Source organism: Phascolarctos cinereus, unplaced genomic scaffold, assembly GCF_003287225.1.
Source record: "Phascolarctos cinereus isolate Bilbo 61053 unplaced genomic scaffold, phaCin_HiC Scaffold_5;HRSCAF=322, whole genome shotgun sequence".
Classification (NCBI taxonomy): Eukaryota; Metazoa; Chordata; class Mammalia; order Diprotodontia; family Phascolarctidae; genus Phascolarctos; species Phascolarctos cinereus.
In genome coordinates, this window is record NW_027555958.1 from 328,797,576 (window position 1) to 328,807,847 (window position 10,272).

The following is a 10,272-nucleotide window of genomic DNA, read 5'->3' on the forward strand; positions in this document are numbered from 1 at the left end:
GGCAGTCTCACATTGTAGAGATCTTCCCCTCCACCTCACAAAGTCTTTTGTCTTGCACCTTTCTGTGGCACACATTATGTAATACCATTTGTGTTGGTCTTTTAAGCTTTAAACTCTACTAGCATAGAATAGTAGAAAGTGCCTGAGTTGGAATGGGTTTGAATTCTGGCTCTGTTACTCACTATCCATGTGATTTTGAACATTTTACTTCTCTGCTTAGTTTTCTTCTCTGTAAGCAATATTTTTGTGATTGCATCTCTCTAAGGTGCCTTCTAGCTCAAAATCTCCATACCAGTGGCACTTAATGTTTGTTGAATGAGTAATAATGAATCAATCAATCAATCAATCAAGTAAAGGGAGAGAATACTGGTGTCTGGATGATAGGAAAGGCATCCAGGAGGAAGTGGAATTCAAGTTGGATCTTGGAGGATGGGTAGGCTTTCCACAAGCAAAAATGAGAAAGAGGGAGAAAAAAGTTAGGCAGAGGTAACAGGTGGCAGAAAAGCATGAAATGGTCAGAGAACAGCAAATTGTCCCGGTTGGCTGGACTGCTCATATTAGAAAGCTGGGAAACTGAGAAGCTGGGAAGTATTATGAGATAAAGCTGGAGAGAAAGGTTGAAGTCAAGTCATGAAAGGCCTTAAATACTATTCTAAGGAGTTTGGACTTTATTTTGGGGAGTCATTGCTAGTGGAGTTTTTTTTAATGGAAGTGTGACAAGGTCATAGTGGAAGTCCCAAGGTGTGATAGTGCTGAGGGCCTAGAGACAGAGAAAACAGGAAGCTATTGAAATAATCTACTTCTTCTTCTTCTTCTTCTTCTTCTTCTTCTTCTTTGGCTAGGCAATGGGGTTAAGTGACTTGCCCAAGGCCACACAGCTAGTAAGTGTTAAATGTCTCAGATCAGATTTGAACTCAGGTCCTCTTGACTCCAGGCCCAGTGTTCTATCCACTTCACCACTTAGCTGTCCTGCTATTGAAATAATCTAGCAAAAAGGTAATGAAGGTCTGAACTAAGTTAGTGGGAATAAAGAAAATAAAGGTTAGCGTCAGAAGATACCGAAGGAAAAATCAAGACGATGTTGGGATGGAGGAGGGAAGATTAAAAAATCATCACATCTCACAAGTCATACAATGTCAGATCTGATTGGAAACTAGCCCAAACCTCTCATTTTGCCTGTGAGGAAACTAAGGCCCAAAGAAGAAAAGTAATTTGCCCAAGGTCACACAACTAACTAGTGAGTGGCAGAACCAGGGTTAGCACCCAGGTTTGGAGACTGCTAATACCATGCTATTTCTACTACACCCTAGATGACTGGGAAAATCGTGGTGCTACTAACATTTCAAGAAAGGCATCTGACACTCTCTCGTCTTATAAATATGATGTGATTTGGATGACAATGGATACTGAATTAGTTGTCCCAAAGAGTAGTAATTAGTAGTGTGTCAAAGTCTGGTGGGATGTCTCTAATGGAAGACCACAGGGATCTATCTTAGCCCTATTCTATTTAATATTTTTATCAATGACTTAGTTGAAAACCTAAATGACCTGTTTATTAAATTTTTGAAAGAAAGCAGGAAAGGATAGAAAGATAATGTGGCAGTATAAGGATTTTTAAAAGCATAGGATAAATCTAATATAAAATATATCAGACACATATAAAGTCATAGTACTTAGAGGAAGGAAGGGATATTAAATACCATATAAATCAACCATCTCAGCCTACAGAGTAGTAAACTAAGACCCACACCAAAATATGATGAAGTGATTTGCAAAGGTTACACAGTCAGTAGAAGAACAGAAATTTGAATCTCTGGTTTCAAATACAATTCTCTTTCTACTATGCTATGGGGCAGTTAGGTGGTACAGTGGATAGTAACTGGGCTTGGAATCAGGAAGAGCCATCTTCCTGAGTTCAAATATAGCTTCAGACACTTACTAGCTGTGTGGCCCTGGGCAAGTCACTTAACCCTGTGTGCCTGAGTTACCTCAGCTGTCAAATAAGCTGGAGAAGGAAATGGTGAATCACTCCAGTATTTTTGCCAAGGAAATCCCAAAATGGGGTCACAAAGAATTGAACATGACTGAAATGACTGAACAATATCAAAACTGCTATAATGGAAGATTTTTTAAAAATCAGCCACAAAATGTAAGATGTTGAAATCATAGATAGAAAACAATTCATATGAAAAAAAAGAAAAAAAATCAATCTATCAACAAGCATTTGTAAGCCTATGCTATCTGCCAAATATTCCTGCAAGGAACTGAAGATACACAGACAAAAGTGAAATTCCTACCCTTGAGGACTTTACATGTGCAGGGGAATCACATGTACAGATACAGGTACAAAATGAAAGCAAGATAATTTTTGGGTAGGGGAGGCATTAGCAACTGAGGGTATCAGAAGAAAGCTTCATATATCAGGTAGCACTTGAAATAAGTCTTGTAGGTAACTAGGGATTTCAAGAGGTCATGGCGAGGAGGGAGTAGATTCCAGGCATAGAGAACAACAATGAAAAGACATGGAGGTGGGAGATGAAATGTATGAGGAGCAGTAAAAATGCCAGTTTGGCTAGACTATGAAGTGCTTAAAGAAGAATAATGTATAATTAAGACAGGAAAGGAAGACTGGTTCCAGTTTACATAAGACATTAAATGCCAAACAGAAAAGTCTGTATTTTATCCTAGAAGAAACAGGGAGTCACTGGTGCTTAATGAGTAGAGAAGTGACATGATCAGATTTTGGCAGCTGTTAGGAGGATGAATGTGGGAAGGAACTTGAAGTAAGGGAACTGATTAGGAAGCTATTGTTATAGATATGATGAAATCCTGAAATAGGGTGGCACTTGTATGGGGAGAGAGATGATGGATTTAAGAAATGGTGGAGAAATAGAAATTACAAGATTTGACACCTAAATGGATATACGGGGTGAGTGAGAGTGAGAAGTGGAGAATGACCCAGAGGTTGAGAACCTGGGTGACTGGATGGACGGTTATACTTTCAACAGAAATAGGAAATTTTGAAAGAGGGATGAACATGAGGGAGAAAGAAGGAATACTGTTTTTGGATGTGTTGTGTTTGAGATGCCTATGGTACAAACAATTTGTAGTGTCCAATAGGCAGTTGGTGATGTAGGAATGGATCTAAGGATAAAGATTAGGATTGCCTATATAGATCTGGGAGTCATATGCACAGAAATGAGCATGGGAGCTAATGAAGTCACCAAGGGAGAATGTAGAGAGAGAAGAAAAGAGGCCCCAGCACAGAGTCTTGGGAATGCACTCACCGTTGAGGCCTATGATATAGATGATAAATCAGGTACCTGAGAAGGAGTAGTCAGACAGGCAAGAAAAAGCTCTGACAGGGAGAGGGAGAGATAGAGGGAGTCAGAGAGAGAGAGAGAGAGAGAGAGAGAGAGAGAGAGAGAGAGAGAGAGAGAGAGAGAGAGAGAGAGAGGGAGGGAGGGAGAGTAGTGTTACAAAAAACAAACAAACAAAAAAAACAGAAAGGAAAGCATATCCAGGGGAAGAGAGAGATCAATAGTGCCAAATGCTCCAAAGAGATCAAAAAAGATGAAAATTGAGGAAATTCTATCAGATCTAGTAATTTAGAGATCAATGGTAATTTTGGGAAGAGTAGTTTCAATTGAGGAATGAAATCTGAAGCCAAATCACAAAGACCTGAGAATCAGGAGAGAGGAGAGGAAGGGTAGACGATGATTGCAGACTGCTTTTTCTAGGATTTGGCTGTGAGAAGTAGGAGAGATGTAGGATTTCAGCTCAAAAGGATGACAGAGTCAAATGAGATAATATTTGTAAAGCGCTTAGTATGATGCCTGGTACATAGTAGGCACTTTAAAATGTTTGTTCTCTATTCTCTTTTGGCTTAGTAAGGGTTTTTATAGAATGGGGGTGACTTAGGTGTGTCTGTCAGCATCAGGGACTGAACAAGCATATAGGGAGAGGATGAAGGTTAGAAAGAGAATGGATGTTTGAGGGAGGGGACAAACTGTTGAAGACAGGATTGGATGGTATACAAAGATACAAGTAAAGGGGTTGGTCTTAGTGAATAGATTGACTACCTTTTCATCAGAAACTAGAATAAAGGAAGAAATAAGAGTGTTTGGCATCCAGAGGTTGTAAGGTATAGAGGAGAAAAAAGGAAATTGCAGAGAATGGCTTAAATTTTCTCATTGAAGTATAAGTGGAAGTCATTGGCTGGGAGGGTTGGAGGAGGAGGTGGTTTGTGAGTCTTGGGGGAGAAAAGAGAAGGTTTGAAACAACTGCTACGGAGCTTAGGATAGAGAATCACTCCCCTGCTTTAAAAAAAAAAAAAGAACAAACCAGGTGCTTTAGTAAGATAAGATGATGTAATGGAAAGAATCTTGGAGTCTTAGAGAATTGGGATCAAGATCTCGGTTTAACGCTTTTTAGCTTACTAAACCTCTCACAACTTGTTTCTTTACCTGTAAAATGGATATAGTAATATGTACATTCCTACCTTATGGGGTTGTTATAAAAAGATGTGCTCTGTAAACCTTAAAGCATGATTCATATGTGAGCCATTATTATTATTAGCATTTATGTAGCACTTCAAAGTTTGCAAAGCGCTTTACATGTTTTATATCACTTGATCTCACAAAAATCCTCCTTTTATAGATGAGGTAGAGCAAGGTTAAGTAACTTGCCCAGGATCATAAAACTAATAAGTATCTGAGGAAAGATTTGAACTCAGGTCTTCCTGATTTCAAGTCTAGCTTTCTATCCATGGAGCCATCTAGCTGCCAATCTCACCATTAATAGGGTGACATGGTAGCCAAAAATCTTAACGTGACCTTGAGCTGCATTGAAAGGTACACAGCAGAGAACAAAGGAGGCCGTCATCCCCAGCTACTTTTCCCTGACCACATCTGAGGTATTTTATTTAGTTCTGAGTGATGGTCCCCCAGTTACTTCTCTCCCTGGTCAGACCACCTCTAGGATATTTAGAATGTCACTGACAAACTATTTCACCATATAAGCCTCAGTTGAAGAAACTGTTATGTTCCTTCTGGTTGGATGGTTAACTTGGGAAATAGATAACTTGGGGTTAAGGCTTGGGGGCACAATAGCAACTGTCTTCAGGCATTTACTGGTCTTTCACCTTCAAGAAAGATTTGATTTACTCTGCTTGGTCCCAGAGGGCAGAAGTCAAGGCAATATGTTGAAGTTACAAAGAGGCAGATTTCTGCTTACTACGCTGAATAACTTTTCATTTCCAAAAAATGGGATGGGCTGCTTTGGGAGGCAGTAAGTTTCCCAAAACAGAAGATCTTTAAAAAGAGAACTGGTAGCCATTTGTCAGGTTCACTGTTGAGGAGGACTCTTGTTTTGGTACAGAATGAAGCTGATGATTTCTGAGGTCTCTTCCAGTTCTAAGGTTCTGTAATATATTTTAGAATTCAAAGCCAGATTGAGATCTAGAAGAAGGGAGAAGAAAAGACAGTGTCCTGGAAGACAAGGAAAAGAAATGTTTCAGGAAGTAGAAAGTGATCAGCTGTGTCAAATGATTCAGAGATGCTAAAAAGAATAGAGCTCTTGTTGGTCATTAGGAATGACCTTTGGGTGGCTAAGTAGGCAGTTAGGTGGCACAGTGGATAGAGTGCCAGGACTGGAGGCAGGAGGATCGGAGGTCAAATCTGGCCTCAGACGCTTCTTAGCTGTGTGACCCTGGGCAAGTCACTTAACCCTGTTTGCTGCAGTTTTCCTCATCTGTAAAATGAGCTGGAGAAGGAAATGGCAAACCAGTCCAGTATCTTTGCCAAGAAAACCCCAAATGGGGTCACGAAGAATTGGACACAACTGAAGAATGACTGAACTACAACAAAGTGACCTTTGAGAGATCAATTTCAATAGAGTTCTATAGGCAGAAGCCAGATTAGAAGGGGTTGAGGATTGATTGAATGAGTAGTGATGCAATGGAATCAACAAAAGTAGATTACTCTTACAAGAAGTTTGTTAAAAATAGGGAAGTCAGAAAGAGGAGAGGCTATGGTAGGACAAGTAGGTAGCATAGTAGTTTGAGACATTAGCAAAGGGCAGGGAGAAAGGGTTTATTTATGTTATTTGGGGGTTATTTTGTTACTAGAACAGAAAAAACATGAATATTTATAGGAAGAGGGAGCAGTCAGTGAAGGAGAGATTGGAGGGGTGTGTGTGTGTGTGTGTGTGTGTGTGTGTGTGTGTGTGTGTGTGTGTGTGTGAGAGAGAGAGAGAGAGAGAGAGAGAGAGAGAGAGAGAGAGAGAGAGAAGATAATTGACAGATTGACAGAGTAAGGTCCTGAAGAAGGTGGGCTTAAGAACCCAGGTAGAGGGATTGGTACAAAGGAAAGGAAAAGAGGATTGGTAAAGATATAGACATGATTTGGCAATTGACTGGATGTGGGGAGCAGTTAAGGGGAGGGAAGAGTTGAGAATATAGCTTAGAGACTGGATAAGTGAGAGGATGGTAGTGTTGTTGGTCTCAAAAAATCAGAAAAATAGGGAGAGAGGCAGATTTTGAAGGGAAGACAATGAGTTCACTTCGGGACATGTTAATCTGGACCCAGAATCAAATTTAAAGAAGAGGACTGGGTTGCATTTGGGAAACTACATAGCATTTTCAGTAACCCCAGCCTATTGACTCACACATTTTAAAATACAAATATTCTTCCAATGATGCTGAAGGGATTCAAATAATGGAATATCATGATCCAATTATCTACCACGAATCAAAATTACAGGTGACCCGAAGGTAACGGGGAGACCCATGTTGGGCCTAAGGAGGGTGCAGCATATTACCAAAACTGCTTTTCATGAAAAAAGTGGTATAAAAGATAGTGTTCAGGAAAAAGGAAGTGGACTGGTCATGCAGCAAGAGGAAGGGATGCTAGATGGATAGCATTAATGCTGCGCCAATGCCCAATGGATGTTAAAAAACCAAGATGAAAGCCTCCAGCACTTTTGGGTAACCTATACTCAGCTGTTCTCTGAACTTTGCTTCCAATCTCACACCTCTGTGCCTTTGTACAGGCTGTTACCCATGTCTGGAATGCACTGTCTCCTTACCAAACCCTCTAAGAATCATTAGCTTCCTTCAAGGCTCAGCTCAAGTACCACCACCCTTTTTCCTGATCTCCTTGTTGTTTCATTTATTTATTTATCTATTTTTAGTTTTCAACATTTACTTCCATAAGATTTTGAGTTCCAAATTTTCTCCCCATCTCTCCTCTCACCCCAAGACAGTGTGTAAATTGATATAGGCTCAATATACACATTCATATTAAACCTGTTTTCACATTAATCATATTGTAAAGAAGAATTAGAACCAATGGGGGAAACCACGAGAAAGAAGAAACAAACAAAAAACCAAAAACCAAAAAAGAGACAGAGCAAATAGCATGCTTCGATCTGCATTCAGACTCCAAAGTTCTTTCTCTGGATGTGGACAGCATTTTCCATCATGAGTCTTTTGGAGTTGTCTTAGATCCTTGCATTGCTGAGAAGAGCTAAGTCTTTGAAAGTCACATTGCGCAACATGGCTTTTACTGTGTACAATGTTCTGCTTCTGCTAACTTCACTCAGCATCAGTTCATATAAGTCCTTCCAGTTTTTTCTGAAGTCCACCTGCTCATCATTTCTTATAGCACAATAGTATTCCATTACATTCATATACCACAACTTGTTCATCCATTCCCCAATTGATGGGCATCCCCTCAATTTCCAATTCTTTGCCACCACAAAAAGAGCTGCTGTGTATATTTTTGTACATGTGGGTCCTTTTCCCATTTGTATGCTCTCTTTGAGATACAGATGTAGAAGTATTATTGCTGGGTCAAAGGGCATGCATAGTTTTATACCCCTTTGGGCATAGTTCCAAATTGCTCTCCAGAATGGTTGGTGATCCCCTTATTGTTAACACTCTCTCCCTCCTCAGACGGTCTTGTATGTTTACATGTTATCTCCACCTAAGGTCCTTACCAGTTTGCAAGTAAGATTTTAACATCTGGATCTCTGGGGTGGGGTGGGGGGAATGTACATAGGACACATTTTAAAGTTTAATTTGTATTGTTAACATTTTCTCCATCACTTCTTCAAGCCTAGGCAATCAACGAAACAATAAATCAAGCCCTGATTTGTAGTGTTTGCTGATTCCTGAGGTGTAAATGCTCACACTAAAAATTTAACAATCAGCTCTTGCCAGCCTTTGGAGCTGGCTCCAACACAACCCTGATACAAACTTATCTTGTAACCCTGGCACCTAGCATTGTGCCTGATATATGGTAGGTGCTTAATAAATGCTTATTGACTTGAATTGAATTGGTTTGAATTATAGGGGTGGAGGGATGTTCCAATTTATGAAATCAAAGATCCATTGACATATTGAAGTAGGAATCTGTACTGTTGGTAGTAGAACCAGCTAGAGATGTCCATCAGGAGCTGGAGAAGCAAGTCTAGCTCATGCTTGAGGGGAATGGAGAGACAGGGGTTGGAAATATATATATATATATATATATATATATATATATATATATATCTATATATATATATATATCTATATATCTATATATCTATAATATATCTAAGACTCGTATCTACTTATATGAATCAGTGGAGGTGAAAATTGAATTTGCAGGAGTATATCAGATCACCAAGGAAGAAAGAGAGAGAGAGCTGGTAGATCTTAAGGCAAAAAAGGGGAGTTCATATTTAGGGGTCAGAAGCAAGAACAGGAAGAATAAAGTGACTTGAGGTTGAGGAGTCAGAGAGATAAAAAGAGAAGCAGGAGAACCTAGGAGCCAAGGGAGGAGAAGTACCTAGAAGGAGGTGGTGGGCAGTAATGACAAATGAAGTCAAGGGGGATAAGGACTGAAGAAAGCCATTGGATTGGGTAATGAGGTCAGTAATGACCTTGGAGAGAAGATTCCAAAGAGTGGTAGGGAAAGAAGCAGAGGCTAAGGAGAGACTTCACGGTGTGGAAGTTGAGAAACAAGAGGATTGAAGTGGATTTTGGAAGATGATATGAAGATGTAGAGAGGATGGTATGAGTATATATTGGAAAGTGAGTGAAGTTGGTGGTTCCATAGTATAGAATTGGCATTAGCAAGCAAGGAGTAAATGTTTAACCCCTGCTCCTCCCTGCTGGCGATAGGATAATTCAAAAAGACAAAAAGATAAGAAGGTAATGTAGGTACATTAGAAGCAGACATTGCAATAGCCTATTGGTGGTTCTGCCTGTCACAAGTCACCCCTCCTCTAATCTATCCTCCATTCATCCATCAGAGTGATTTTTCTTTTCTTTTTTTAATTTTTAATATATTTTATTTTTAATTTATGGAATAAAACAAGTATTTCCACAACATGGTATAATTTTAAAAAATGATTACACATGAAACTGCAAATCTATTATATGCAACTTGCTATTCCTTTTAAATATATATTAAAATTATTATGTAAATTTCTTTTTTCCCCCTTTTTTTTTTACTTCCCCCTCATGGTAGAGATGGCTACCATTAGATACAAATAGGTATCTTGAAAATTGTGTGGCACTTTCTTTTTATTGTTGTTTTGTTTTGTTTATCCACTTTATAGTATTTTATTTTTTCCAATTACATGTAGAGATAGTTTTCAACATTCACTTTTATAAGATTTTGAGTTCCAAATTTTTTCTCCCTCCCTCCTCTTGCCCCTCCCCAGTACAGCAAGCAATCTGATATAGGCTATACATGTACAATCATATTAAACATATTTCCACAATGGTCATATTGTGAAAGAAGAATCATAACAAAAGGGAAAAACCATGAGAAAGATAAAACAAAGAGAAAAGAGAAAATAGTATGCTTCAATCTGCATTCAGACTCCATTGTTCTTTCTCTGGATGTAGATAGCATTTTCCATCATGAGTATTTTGGAACTGTCTTAGATCATTGTATTACTGAGAAGAGCTAAATCTGTCATGGTTAATCATCGCACAATGTTGCTGTTGCTATGTACAATGTTCTCCTGGTTCTGCTCACTTCACTCAGCATCAGTTCATGTAAGTCTTTCCAAGGTTTTCTAAAATGCATCTGCTTATCATTTCTTATAGAACAACAGTATTCCATTATTCCATAATTCCAGTCTATCAAAGTTGGTCATTGCACAGCATTGTGGTTACTGTGTACAGTAACTTGGTTCTGCTCACTTCAGTCAGCATCAATTCATGCAAGTCTTTCCAGGTTTTTCTGAAATCCGCCAGACTGATCTTTTCTAAAG